Below are 15,866 nucleotides of genomic sequence, written 5' to 3' on the forward strand. Positions count from 1 at the left end.
TATTATGTCAACTAGAATTCTTACTTTTAGTAACCTTAAATTATAGTGAAAACCTAGCAAGCAAGAAATCCTGAATAATCTGTCAGATATTAGTATGTTATGGATGAAAACACTCCAAAATTTTTATAAACATGTTTCCCCATATCAAAATCCTTTCTTAATTGAAAATGACTCAGATATCCAATGAGCATCTATTTTTCAATTCAAAGTAATTCTAAGATTTTAAATTACACAAAGTTTCATAGAAGAATTTATCCTATTTGCATGTACTCAATTCTTTCAATTATGACAGTTTACCTAAATTACATCTTAACTCAGATATTAAACAAAACCAGTCATCATTTAAAGTTATTTCCCTATTAACCATTTTTAAAGCCTGTGAACATCAGCATTCATCTAAGTAAGAACCTTAAAGTTAAACTCATGAACATTTTGCCAATAACTCAGATGATTCAGCAGTTTTCATTGAACAAACGATCTTGAATTAGTCATATTTGTCAAAAAAATCACATAAACAAAGATTATTGTGTTTTTGGTTGGGTTTATAGTCTTATGACCTGATATAGTCTTATGACCCTGATATCTTAAAATATCTATCAAATGCAAATATAAAATAATCAATAAACTAAAAAATGTGTGGTGAAAATTCCAAAGACATTTCTATTGTATTTTAGTAATAAATTTGAAACCATTTTTATCTACCAAAGATTACTAAATTCATATGAACTTGAAAAATATTTGAACTTATTTAATGTACGACTACTCATTTACTTATAAACCAATTTGGTAGCATGCTAGACATATCACATAATGCACGTGCATACACATAAACACATCTAAACAGATACATACACACACAAGCCAAGATCCAATAGTTTTTGCCTTAAAATTCTAGTCATAAGATACCATCACAAACTCACTGACCTATAAATGCCACCCTGTGGTCTGGTAGCTAACATTTGGTACTTTCGCTGGCCTATAAAAGGTAGCTGGATCCAAATTATTCCTGAAAAAAATGGGACCTGTCCATATGCCAAAACTTTATTTTCCCTAGTAGATAATCTGATGAAGGCTGTAGACCAAAGTTAAGGGTGAAACAGTTTTCATGGCAGTTTAATTTTTTTTTTAAAAAAAACCTGTTTTATCTTTTTTTCCTTCAGTTTCAAATTAATTTTCAGTGTTTACATTTTAGCTAGAACTTGCTGAACTGCATAAGAAAACACAACTTCCAAGTAACCTCAAATTAGTGGTGGTATATAAAAAGTGAGTTTTATCTCAACACTAGTAGCTTAATAATGGGAAATTCAAAGCAGGCAGTAAGGAAAGAGAGAAATAGAAAGAGAAAGTGATATGGTTTGGATATTTGTCCACTCCATATCTCATGTTGAATTGTCATCCCCAGTGTTGGAGCTGGGGCCTAGTGGGAGGTGTTTGGGTCGTGGGGGCGGATCCCTCATGAATTGCTTAGTGTTGTCCTCACAACAATGAATGAGTTCTCTTGGGTCTATTAGTTCACCCAAGAGCTGGTTGTTTAAGAGCCTTGTACCTTCTCCTGTCTCTCTCACCATGTGACACACCTGCTTCCCCTTCTTCCCCTATGATTGAAAGCTTTCTGAGACCTCACCAGAAGCTTTACAGAAGCCAGAATCATGCAAAATCATTAGCCAAATAAACCTCTTTTCTTTAAAAATTACCCAGACTTAGGTATTTCTTTATAGCAGTGCAAAATGGACTAATAGAGAGTTTTAGAAGACACTACTTAACTCTGTAGCTGCAGGTTAACTATTTGATCTCTGATTTTTCTTGCTATAATTTGCCCATCAGTTTAAAATGTATGCAGAAATGGGCCATAATATGTACCAGCTGTAATCCCAGAAAACCTAGCATGCATTTGAACTTTCTCATGTTTTAAAACATATAGCCCAGGGCCCACAAAAACAAAGACAAATGCAAATGAACTGGTTCTCAAATCAGATACAAGTCCAACACTGTTCCCCCTCTCCAACAGGATAGCCCAAGGTAAAACAAAATGGCTGATTCAAAGAATGACCCCAAACAGAGGGAAAAGGGAGTTGCCAGCTGTACACACCAGAGCAACTTGTCCTGCTTCTGAATTGAGTCCGTTCACTCATAGAGATTTTTCAATACCTTGTTTCAGCAGTATACGTAGAGACAGCCAGTACTGCCAAGGGAACTAGTGGGGGTCCCTGGAGGAAAAAGACTCCAGCAGCTGATAGGGACATACCCACGAATTCCTTAACTGGGGCCAGCTGGCCAGGAGCAACTTCTTCTGGCTGCAGTCTTCCCCAAATTGTGAGTCCAAACTATTTCTGCTTGCTGCATGACAGCCAATGCATCGAGAGACAAAGAGTTGGAGGAAGGTAGACAACTTTATTTCAGGAAGTCAGCAAACAGAAAAGATGGGGCACTAACATCCTAAAGAACCATCTTAAGTCACTACAAATTTCAGACTCCTATTATGTTAAGAGCAGGGTGAAAAGAAAGAGGTTGAGATTAAGAAGTGACCAATGACTGCAGACATCTGGGCACCAGTGAGGGGCTTAGGAGGCCATGAAACCTTTCCAGTTTTGGTCAGGTCACAATGCCCCCACAAATTCTCAGCACAACATTGTTACTTGTGTGTACACCCTCTTTATCTCCTCAGGGGTTAGTTTTAGGAAGGGAGTATTATTATCTTTGCTTTAAACAATAAATGAAATTATTCCCCTGGTTAGCTTGGCCTAAATGCACAGATAAGCAAAAGCATTTAACCTAAAAGATAGCACAGCAGTGGAGTGGGGAATCACCATACTACTTTCCACAATGGTTGAACTAATTTACACTCCCACCAAGGTGTAAGTGTTCCCTTTTCTCCACAACCTCACCAGCATCTGTTTTTGACTTTTTATAATAGCCATTCTGACTGATGTGAGATGGTATCTCACTGTGGTTTTGATTTGCATTTCTCTAATGATCAGTGATATTGAGCTTTTTTTTTTTTTCATATGCTTACTGGCCGCATGTATGTCTTCTTTTGAGAAGTGTCTGTGCATGTCCTTTGCCCACTTTGTAATGGGGTTGTTTGTTTTTCTCTTGTAAATTTTAAGTTCCTTATAGATGCTGGATATTAGACTTTTGTCAGACGCATAGTTGGCAAAAATTTTCTCCCTTTCTGTAGGTTGTCTGTTTACTCTGTTGATAGTTTCTTTTGCAGTGGAGAAGCTCTCAAGTTTAATTATATCCCATTTGTCAGTTTTTGCTTTTGTTGTGATTGCTTTTGGTGTCTTTGTCATGAAATCTTTGCTTGTTGCGACGTCCAGGATTATATTGCTTAAGTTATCTTCCAGGACTTTTATAATTTTGGGTTTTACATTTAAATCTTGAATCCATCTTGAGTTGATTTTTGTGGAAGTGATCCAGCTTCAGTCTTCTGCATATGACTAGCCAGTTGTCCCAGCATCATTTATTGAATAGGAAGTCTTTTCCTCGTTGCTTGTTTTTGTCACCTCTGTTGAAGATCAGATGGTCCTAGATGTGCTGCCTTATTTGGGGGCCCTCTATTTTGCTCCAGTGGTCTATGTGCCTGTTTTTGTACCCATGTCATAATGTTTTGGTTACTGTAGCCTTGTAGTATAGTTTGAAGTTGAGTAACCAGATGCCTCCAGCTTTTTTCTTTTTTCTTAGGGTTACCTTGTTTCCATATAAATTTTTAAATAATTTCTTTTCTAGTTATGTGAAGAATGTCATTGGTAGTTAGATAGGAATAGCCTTGAATCTGTAAGTTGCTTTAGGCAGTAGAGCCATTTTAATGATACTGATTCTTCCTATTCATGAGCATGAGAAGCTTTTCCATTTGTTTGTGCCTTCTCTGATTTTGGTGAGAAGTGTTTTGCAATTCTCGTTGTAGAGATTTTTCACCTCACTAGTTAGTTGTATTCGTAGGTATTTTATTCTTTTTGAGTCAATTGTGAATGGGCTTGCCTTTCTGATTTGGTTCTTGGTTTGACTATTGGTGTATAGGAATGCTAGTGTTTTGTACGCTGATTCTGTATCCTGAAACTTTGCTGAAGTTATTTATCAGCTGTACAAGCTTTTGGGCTGAGACTATGAGGTTTTCTAGGTATAGAATTATGTCATCTGCAAACAGAGTTAGTTTGAATTTCTCTCTTCATAATCAGATGGCTTTATTTTTTTTCTCTTGCCTGATTGCTCTGTTTAAGACTTCCAATACTATGTTGAATAGAAGTGGTGACAGTGGGCATTCTTGTAGCAGTTTTCAAAAGAAATGCTTCCAGCTTTTTCCCATTTAGTGTAATGTTGGTTGTGGGTTTGTCATAGATGGCTATTATTTTTTTTCTTATTCCAAAAATGTAATATGACTTAATGTTAAAGACACCATCTTTTTTCTTTGTTAAAATTAAAAGATGTTTCTGAGGCGAAAAATACTATGATATGCATATAAAACCAATGATCAAATAACTTATATCTGTAATTGTATTTTTGAAACTCCAGAAAATATTTAAAATTTTCGATTTGGTCATAATAACAAACTCCAAATTGAATGTTACCAACCTATACAAATACATTTACATTTTAAATGTGGAGTTTTTTGGTCAATAACTAAATGGCAAAGTGTTACATTTAAACCTGCAATTTAAAAAATGCTGAGTCTCTATTTTTGCTTTTAATAAACAAGCTTTGTGTTGATCAGGAAAGTTTTAGAGTAGATGACTTTGCATTGCATTTAGTTACTTCTTGTCAGTCATGTATACATATATATTTAGTTGAGGATTATCACTACTGTATTCACTTTGTATTTTTCTTTAAGCCAATCGTTCTCAAGCTTGTATTTTTCACAGTAATGCATTTTTAAAGAATTTATTCATATTATTTTGATTGACATACTGTACCGTAATTTTAAAATTTATAGGGTACAATGTGATGTTTTGATATATGTACAAAGTGTATGATGATTAAATCAAGCTAATTGACATATCCATCATTTCACTTACCTATCATTTTTTATGGTGAGACATTTGAAATTTACTTTTTGAGTTATTCTGAAGTACATATCATTATTGACTACAGTCATCCTGCTATGCAATAGAGCATAAAACCTGTTCCTCCTGTCTATCTGAAACTTCGCACCCTTTGATCAACAACCCTCCATTCCATGTCTCCCCACACTGGCTAAGAGGCTGGGTAACCATAATTCTGCTCTCTACTTCTCTGATTTCAACTTTAGTATACTCCACATATAAGTGAGATCAAACCTTTATTGTTTATAAAATCATATGAGTATGGGTATGTGTAAGTAAATATTGCTACAAAGAGAATTTGTTAAAATAATAACCTATTATTTGAAGAGTTTGATAAAATTCTGGTAATAGGTATCCTGCTGTGACTTTGGTTTCTCAAGTCAGAAACAAATTTAATCTGGTGTATTTGTCATTTCAAAGCTTGTCATTAGGTTCTCTGGATTTAGTCAAAACGTGAATTGACTTATTATCTGTCTCAGTGGATTTGGGAGCATCTTTGTAAAGAACAAAATTCTGTGTTACTTACTTAATCATTTGTATGGTCAGCAAGGACAGAACATTATACAGAATGTTCCTAACTACATGAAAGAAATTTCCTGTGTGGTGTTGTATATGTGAGGGTATGCATGTCTGTATCTGAGTGTGTTTTGTTGCTGTCATCAAAAATCACTTCGTAACATCCCAAATAATAATCACATTCACTTTGAGTGCAGATAGTTTTTCTTAGCAGAAAAGCATTTTCAATGGGAGCTTTGGTTCTCACAGAATTTTTATGAATTTTCCTGGAAACTCAGCAATTTACTTAGTTCTGGAACACTTGCTATCAAATGAAAGAAGAGAAGCTTTTAGAAGGTAGAGCTGTTTTCCAGTAGTTTATACACGAAACAAATTGCACTCCCTTGCCCCATCTGTACTAATGGAGCAAAGGAGACATTTACAGCAATAACTTCAACAAAAATACTTTTCCATATAGATTACAAAGAGCATGTAAGGACAGGAGAAATCCAGTAGAAAATCTTAGAGATAGTAAAGGCAATTGAGGCCTTCATTATCCACGTGTTTACTATTTTATGTGGTAATATTCTTAGAAGTTCAATTTAAGGCTCTTTACCTTAAATCACTAATACCTGCCCTGACCACATAGCATGATATTCTCAAAATTTAATTCAATGCCAAAATGCCTTGTACACTTCAAAGTGCTATAAGAATATCAGGTAAAATGCAAACAGAAACAAGGTACATGTATTACTGAATATAGCAGTAATTTTATTGAACTTTTCTGGTCACCTTTAATGGCAGAGAAAGTTACTGAAAACATAAAAACATTCATTTGATGGCAGAGAATATAAAGTCTAAACAGTGGACTTCTTGGAAGATTTAGAAAAGTTAATGAAACATTTTATATGCAATTTTTATTAAAACCTATTGTCAAAAAGTTGAATAGAATCAATCAAACTTCATTTTATAAAAAACACGTCTATCAAAGACATTGCAATACAGGTAAAGCATTTCTTAGGCATCTGGAGTAAGTTAGGAATTCAGTGTATTGGCTCAGGGACAAAATCAGGTTTAGCAAACTCAAATTTTGTCTGTGTCCAGTTTCTAAGGACAAGAGTACAAAGGAGTACAAACATGTTTTCTCAAACAGTGTGCCAATGGCAGGCCATCTGTACTCTTCTAAACCACTCTCAATCTTGCCCTTAATCTGTAAATCTCACAAATCCTCTTATAAATCCCTTTTTTTTGATATATGAAACACATATTGATACACATCAAGAATATATTTATTGATAAGCCCAGAGACTTACTATAGAAGTCACCATAAGTGTTTCTTTAATCTCTTATAGATTATTAATCAAATAAATCTAATCAAAACAACTCTGTGCATTATCTAGTGTATTGTCTGTGGTCATTCATTGATTCAATTTTATTTTCATGACATTATAAAAAATTTGAAATATGTCTAATGAAAGCTAGGATATAAAATTATTTTCTGGATGGGTGCAGTGGCTCCTTCCTATAATTCCAGCACTTTGGGAGGCTGAGGTGGGATGATAGCTCGAGGTCAAGAGTTTGAGACCAACCTAGGCAACATCGTGAGACAGTCTCTACAAAAACTAATAAAAGAAAAAAATTAGCCAGTAGGGCAGTGTGCACCTGTGGTCCCAACTACTCACAAGGCTGAGGCAAGAGGATCACTTGAGCCCAGGACTCTGCAATTGCAGAGAGCTATGATTGTGCCACTGCACTCCAGCCTGGGTGACAGAACAAGACCCCATCTCAAACGAAAGAAAAAAAAAGAAGGAGAAGGAGAAGAAGAGGAGGAAGGAAGAGGAGGAGGAGGAGAAGGAGGAGAGGAAGAGGAAGAGGAAGAAGAGGAAGAAGAGGAAGAAGAGGAGGAAGAAGAAGAAGAAGAAGAAGAAGAAGAAGAAGAAGAAGAAGAAGAAGAAGAAGAAGAAGAAGAAGAAGAAGAAGAAGAAGGAGGAGGAGGAGGAGGAGGAGGAGGAGGAGGAGGAGGAGGAGGAGGAGGAGGAGGAGGAGGAGGAGAAGGAGGAGGAGGAAGAGGAGGAGGAGGAGGAGAAGAAGAAGAAGGAGAAGAAGAAGAAGAAGGGGAGAAGAAGAAGAAGAAGAAAACTTACCTTATGGTGAATAAAATGTGTTTCATTGCCTGGATGTGAAGCCTTGTAGCATTATAATATTATCTTCTTGTGAAAACAATCTTCGTGGTAACCCAGGAGGCAAGCTGTCAGCTGTGAGAACTTTGGGAACTCATAATGATGATTATTTCATTTATTTATTTATTATTTATTTACTTTTAGAGACATGGTCTCACTCTGTCACCCAAGATAGAATGCAGTACCACAATCATAGCTCACTATAGTATCAGACTCTTGGACCCAAGTGATCCTCCCACCTCAGCCTCCTGAGTAGCTAGGACTACAGGCACATTCCACCATTACCAACCAACTTTTAAAATTTTTTTGCAGAGACAGGGTCTTGCTTTGTTGCCCAGGGCAGTCTCAAACTCCTGGCTTCAAGTGATCTTCCACCTCAGCCTCCCAAGCATTGGGATTACAGGCATGAGCGACTGCAACTGGCCCTGGAACTAATGATTATTACATTTTTCTTCAAGTGGAAAATATGACTCCAGGGATATTTAATTTTTATGTCATTAAAAACCTTTCTTTAAAAACAGCAATAATAATCATTCAAGATAAAAATATGAATTAAATTTATATTAAACTTTTGCCCAGAAGTCACTATGGACCAGATTTTATTGGGAGTTTCATTTATTGTATTTCTCAACATATTGTGGACTGCCAAAAACACTAATAATGCAAAACCATGTCTGAATATAAATGAATCCCTACAAGGCCAGTGTTGATTATTAATGGAATAAATTATCTGCCTACTTAGTGCAGTTACTGTGGTTTGGAATACCAGTTAATAATGAAAGAAGGGAATTTTTAAAAAATATATCTCATAGTTTGAATTAATTCTACCATACAAAAGGTCAAAGAGAAAATACTGTGGCAATGATGCCGTCTCCCTTTCTCCTTTTTACTCATCAATAAGAAACTCTTCTGCAAGCACATTTCATTGTTATTTTCCAAATACAAAGAAGTCGACTTGTATTTTTCAGAAGAGCCACCATTTTTCCAAAACATGAAACTCAAGTTTTATGTTGCCCAAGTTATTTCCACTACAGGAATGGTGGGACTGTTTGAGGCCACCTTTTCCCGAGGACCCCAAAATTGCCTCGAAATATAGAAGATTGTGTCTTCTTTCAGAGTTTCCATAGCTACAAGTATTTGCAGAAAGAATACTTTGCACCTTGGTAGTTTTCATAATGCTTTATGTGTGGTGATTTTATAAGTGTAAAATAGAATAAAGCAGAGCTGCTAGTCTGGTTAAAGAGGACATAAAAACATATTTATATGCCTTCACCCATAAACTCAGGAAGACACTGAGTCATTTCCCCCAGAAGCCTTATAGTTCCATGGACATCAGCTTGAAATCAACTGCTTACAGGAAATAGTCGTACGCATGAGAAAAATTAATCCATGTGAACATCACAAGTTCATCTCTTAATCTTTTGGCAAGATTTACTCATTTATTAAGCTTAACCCGAATATGACATGCCTATTATAGTGGAGGAATATATATGTAATCATATCATATATATATATTTATATTATATTATATAAATTTCTTTCTCCAGACAGGAAGGTTAGCTCTCCAAGATGGGAGATTTTTTATTGTACCTTTATGAAAGTTTGATGGACAGTGTGTGAGGTGTAGTAATTTTTGGTTTGACCACTTTCCACCCACACACTCTGTCATCGTAACATGCCATCGGGTTCCAGACCCTAATGATACCTATGTTTCGCTACCACTATTTCTTTATTAGTAATTCTTGTTTGCAGTAGCACTATAATAATGTGATCATTTACCTCTAACCTGCTTATTAGCACACACACTTCCAGCAACAACAGATTTCTTGAAATATCATTTTTAATGTCTAATAAGTTAAACTCCCTTACTATCTATAATATAAAAGTACATCATAAGTACAAAAGGAAACATATATTGTTTGCCTATATATCAAATAGAAATATGTATTTTAAAAAGTTCTCATTATCAGCTGTAAATTTGATGCTGGCCCAATACTGTGTTTTATAGAGAACCACAGTATAAAACTCACCCTTTTTTTGGTTCCATATGAACTTTAAAGTAGTTTTTTTTCCCAATTCTGTGAAGAAAGTAATTGGTAGCTTGATGGAGGGATAGCATTGAATCTGTAAATTACCTTGGGCAGTATGGTCATTTTCACGATATTGATTCTTCCTATCCATGAGCATGGAATGTTCTTCCATTTGTTTGTGTCCTCTTTTATTTCATTGAGTAGTGGTTTGTTGTAGTTCTCCTTGAAGAGGTCCTTCACATCCCTTGTAAGTTGGATTCCTAGGTATTTTATTCTCTTTGTAGTAATTGTGAATGAGAGTTCACTCATGATTTGGCTGTTTGTATATTATTGGTGTATAGAAATGCTTGTGATGTTTGCACATTGGTTTTGTATCCTGAGACTTTGCTGAAGTTGCTTATCAGCTTAAGGAGATTTGGGGCTGAGACGATGGGGTTTTCTAAATATACAATCATGTCATCTGCAAACAGAGACAATTTGATTTCCTCTTTTCCTAATTTAATACCCTTTATTTCTTTATTTTGCCTGATTGCCCTGGCCATAACTTCCAAAACTATGTTGAATAGGAGTGGTGAGAGGGCATCCTTGTCTTGTGCTGATTTTCAAAGGGAATGCTTTCAGTTTTTGCCCATTCAGTACGATATTGGCTGTGGGTTTGTCATAAATATCTCTTATTATTTTGAGATACATTCCATTAATACCTAGTTTATTGAGAGTTTTTAGCATGAAGGGCTGTTGAATTTTGTCAAAGGCGTTTTCTGCATCTATTGAGATAATCATGTGGTTTATGTCGTTGGATTTGTTTATGTGATGGATTACATTGATTGATATGCATATTTTGAACGAGCCTTGCATCCCAGGGATGAAGCTGACTTGATTTTGATGGATAAGCTTTTTGATGTGCTGCTTGATTCAGTTTGGCAGTATTTTATTGAGGATTTTCACATCGATGTTCATCAGGGATATTGGCCTAAGATTCTCTTTTTCTGATGTGTCTCTACCAGGCTTTGGTATCAGATGATGCTAGCCTCATAAAATGAGTTGGGGAGGTTTCCCTCTTTTTCTATTGATTGAAATAGTTTCAGAAGGAATGGTACCAGCTCCTCTTTGTACCTCTGGTAGAATTCAGCTGTGAATCCGTCTGGTCCTGGACTTTTTTTGTTTGGTAGGCTATTAATTACTACCTCAATTTCAGAACCTCTTATTGGTCTTTTCAGAGATTCAACTTCTTCCTGGTTTAGTCTTGGGAGGGTGTATGTGTCCTGGAATTTATCCATTTCATCTAGATTTTCAAGTTTATTTGCATAGAGTTGTTTATAGTATTCTCTGATAATAGTTTGTATTTCTGTGGGATCAGTGGTGATATCCCCTTTATCATTTTCTATTGCATCTATTTGATTCTTCCCTCTTTTATTCTTTATTAGTCTTGCTAGCAGTCTATCAATTTTGTTGATCTTTTCAAAAAACCAGCTCCTGGATTGATTGATTTTTTGAAGGTTTTTTGTGTCTCTATCTCCTTCAGTTCTGCTCTGATCTTAGTTATTTCTTGCCGTCTGCTAGCTTTTGAATTTGTTTGCTCTGGCTTTGCTAGCTCTTTTAATTGTGATGTTAGGGTGTCAATTTTAGATCTTTCCTGCTTTGTCTTGTTGGTATTTAGCCAAGACAATCCTAAACAAAAAGAACAAAGCTGGAGGCATCAGGCTACCTGGCTTCAAACTATACTACAAAGCTACGGTAACCAAAACAGCATGGTACTGATACCAAAACAGATATATAGACCAATGAAACAGAGCAGAGGCCTCAGAAATAACACCACACATCTACAACCATCTGATCTTTGACAAACCTGACAAAAACAAGCAGTGGGGAAAGTATTCCCTATTTAATAAATGGTGCTGGGAAAACTGTCTAGCCACATGTAGAAAGTTGAAACTGGATCCCTTCCTTACACTATACAAAAATTAACTTAAGATAGATTAAAGACTTAAATGTAAGACCTAACACTGTAAAAACCCTACAAGAAAACCTAGGCAATACCACTGAGGACATAGGCATGGGCAAAACTTCATGACTAAAACGCCAAAAGCAATGGCAACAAAAGCCAAAATAGACAAATGGCATCTAATGAAACTAAAGAGCTTCTGCACAACAAAAGAAACTATAATCAGAGTGAATAGGCAACCTATAGAATGGGGGAAAATCTTTCCAATCTACCCATCTGATAAAGGGCTAATATCCAGAATCTACAAAGAACTTAAACAAATTTACAAGAAAAAAACCAAACAACCCCATCAAAAAGTGGGTAAAGGATATGAACAGACACTTCTCAAAAGAAGACATTCATACAGCCAACAGACACATGAAAAAATGCTCATCATCCATCAGTGGCCATCAGAGAAATGCAAATCAAAACCACAATGAGATACCATCTCACACCAGTTAGAATGGTTATCATTAACAAGTCAGGAAACAGCAGATGCTGGAGAGGATATGGATAAATAGGAACGCTTTTACACTGTTTCAGGGAGTGTAAATTAGTTCAACCATTGTGGAAGACAGTGCAGTGACTCCTCAAGGATCTAGAACTAGAAATACCATTTGACCCAGCAATCCCATTACTGGATATATACCCAAAGCATTATAAATCATGCTACTATAAAGGCACATGCACATGCCTGTTTATTGCAGTACTATTCACAATAGCAAAGACTTGGAACTAACCCAAATGTCCATCAGTGATAGACTGGATTAAGAAAATGTGGCACATATATACCATGGAATACTATGCAGGCATAAAAAAGAATGAGTACATGTCTTTTGCAGGGACATGGATGAAGCTGGAAACCATCATTCCAAGCAAACTATCACAAGCACAGAAAACCAAACACCACATGTTCTCACTCATAGGTGGGAGTTGAACAATGAGAACACGTGGACACAGGGCAGGGAACATCACACACCGGTGCCTGTTGGTGCGTGGGGGGCTGGGGGAGGGATAGCATTAGGAGAAATACCTAATGTAAATGAGGACTTGATGGGTGCAGCAAACCAACATGGCACATGTATTCCTATGTAACAAACCTGCACCTTGTGCACATGTACCCTAGAACTTAAAGTATAATTAAAAAAAAAAAAAACTCACCTTCTTCGGTACTTTCTAACAGCAAAGAATAACTTTCAGAATTAAAATATAATAATAATCTGCAATGTGCTGACTACCAAATCTAATACCAACAAAATGTGATTCAAAGTACCTTCTTTAAGACATTTTCTTTTAGGATTATGCTATTCTAAAGTAGTTTACTCTTCCAGAGATTTCTGTGATTTATTTATTTTTTTAAATCTTTTTTATTTCTAACTTTTGTGGGTACGTAGTAGAGCTAGATAGATAGATAGATAGATAGATAGATAGATAGATAGACAGACAGATAGATAGACAGATATATGAGGTACATAATACGTTTTGGTACAGGCATGAAATGTGAAACAAGCATATTGTGGAGAATGGGATAACTGTCCCCTCAAGCATTTATCCTTTGAGTCACAAACAATTCAGTTACACTCTTTGAGTTATTTTAAAGTGTAAAACTAAGTTATTATTGACTATAGTCACCCTGTTGCACTATCAAATAATAGTTAATAGTTATGTATTTATTTGTTTATTTATTTATTTATTGAGATGGAGTCTCACTCTGTCACCCAGGCTGAAGTGCAGTGGCATGATCTTGGCTTACTGCAACCTCTGCCTCCTAGGTTCAAGTGATTCTCCTGCCTTAGCCTCCTGAGTAGCTGGGATTATAGGGGCCCACCACCACACCCAGCTAATTTTTGTATTTTTAGTAGAGACAGGGTTTTCCCATGTTGGCCAGGATGGTCTCGAACTCCTGACCTCAAGTGATCCACCCGCCTCGGCCTCCCAAAGTGCCAGGATTACAGGCATTTATTCACCCGCATTCAGCCATTTATTCTTTCAATTTTTTTTTTACCCATTAACCATCCCCACCTCCCATCTCACCATTCCCTCACTGCCTTTCCTAGCCTCTGGTAATTATCCTTCTACTCTCTATGTCCATAAGTTCAACTGGTTTGATTTTTAGGTTCCACAAATAAGTGAGAATATGCAATGTTTGTCTTTCTCTGTCTGGTTTATCACTGAAGATAATTATCTCCAGTTTCATCCATGTTGTTGCAAATGACTGAGTCTCATTCTTTTTTATGGCCAAATAGCAATCCATTGTGTATATGTACCACATTTTCTATATTCATTCATCTGTTGATGGACAGAGGTTGCTTCCAAATCTTAGCTATTGTAAACAGTGTTGCAACAAACATAGGAGTGCAGATACATCTTTGATATCTTGATTTTCTTTCTTTTGGATAAATAGCCCACAGTGTGATTGCTGGATCAGATGGTAGTACAATTTTTAGATTTTTGGGGAACCTCCAAACTGTTCTTCATATTAGTTGTACTAATTTACATTCCCACTAACCGTGTACAAGGGTTCCCTTTTCCCCACACCCTCACCAGCATTTATTATTGTCTGTCTTTTGGACATAAGTCATTTTAAGTGAGGTAAGACTGTAGTTTTTAGTTATCTCACTGTAGTTTTGATTTATATTTGTCTGTTCATTAATGATGTTGAGCACTTTTTCTTTTTTTTATTACTATACTTTATGTTCTAATGTACATGTGCACAACGTGCAGGTTTGTTACATATGGATACATGTGCCATGTTGGTGGAGCACCTTTTCATATGCCTGTTTTCCATCTGTATTTCTTCTTTTCAGAAATGTCTATTCAAATCTTTTGCTCATTTTTAAATTAGATTATTAGATTTCTTCCCTAGAGTTGTTTGAGCTCTTTATATATTCTAGTTATTAAGCCCTGGTCAGATGGGTAGTTTGCAGACATTTTCTCCCATTCTGTGGGTTGCCACTTCACTTTGTTGACTGTGTCCTTTGCTGTGCAGAAGGTTTTTAACTTGATGTGATCCTGTTTGTCCATTTTTGCTTTTGTTGCCTGTGCTTGAGGGGTGTTAGGATGTCAATGATTTAAATGACAAGAGTTTAAATTACAATTAGACGTTCTAGTTCATACACCAATTTCAGTCAATTAATGTTTGCATTAAATATATCTCAGAGGAATGATTTTTTTTAAAAGTAATGCTTGGAAAATAAATTTATATCTACATTCAAGTTTTTAAAATATTGTCCTGTGTTTTCCTTTCCATTTTCTTTTTTTTTTCTTATTTTTACTTCAATTCACTTTGAGATATGTTGCTGTTTTATAGTCTGACTATAAATGAAAACATTTGAAAGCCTATAGATTATGTGTCTCACGTGTGCAGCTGAGTATAATGGTCAGAGTCGAATGGGTCAGTCATAGTGGATTCAATTCGATAAACAAGACTAAAACCGTAACTGTGTTATGCTGACAGTCGTGGCGATAATTTCACAATATAAATGCTCATAGTATTTTCAGTATAACAGTACTGCTGTTTCCATAGAGCAGACTAATTTCATATTTCCTCATTTTCATCCCTTTGGGGCCACAAAAAATATATTTAAAAGTTACTTGTTCCATGAACCACGTACTCAACGTTGGAGAGCTGCCAAATACTTCTGATTGTGCCAAAAATCTCTCCGAAGAACTCACTAGAAATCTTTTTATAATTCTTTCTATTAATTCTTTACTTCCTAACAAAAAGTAAAAAAAAAAAAAAGATGAAGAATGCAGAAGGAAAGTGAATTCATATATGTATATATTTTAAGTCTTATAAACTCACAGCTGAAGGGGAATTCAATCTGTGTTGCTATTGAAAGTATGTACAGTTTATTGCAATTTGAACATTTTATTTCCTCACAACTTGACATGATTAGAAGGACTGAAGAAAATTTTGTGAACACTAGCGTAGCTTAAAAATGAGCAAACAAATAAAAAACTGAAAGGTTTGGATGAATCCACGTCCTTGTCAGTCTGTTGTAATGCATGTAATGGAATCAGCTTGGAGTCGGCACTCAAATTTTGCTGTAAACATAAAATGATAAAAAGAGAAAGACACACACACATACACAGAAGAAGAGAGAGATGACAGAGAAGGAGAGAAAGGAAGATAAAAGGG

The 15,866-nt window shown here is 35.7% G+C and overlaps 1 protein-coding gene across 13 annotated transcripts in view; it reads left to right on the forward strand.

The window, feature by feature from the left end:
- The window catches only part of NOL4 (nucleolar protein 4), a 392,019-nt gene that overhangs the window by 348,390 nt on the left and 27,763 nt on the right, over positions 1 to 15,866 (forward strand). The gene's annotated exons all lie outside the window — the stretch shown is intronic.

This window comes from Chlorocebus sabaeus, chromosome 18 (assembly GCF_047675955.1).
Source record: "Chlorocebus sabaeus isolate Y175 chromosome 18, mChlSab1.0.hap1, whole genome shotgun sequence".
Classification (NCBI taxonomy): Eukaryota; Metazoa; Chordata; class Mammalia; order Primates; family Cercopithecidae; genus Chlorocebus; species Chlorocebus sabaeus.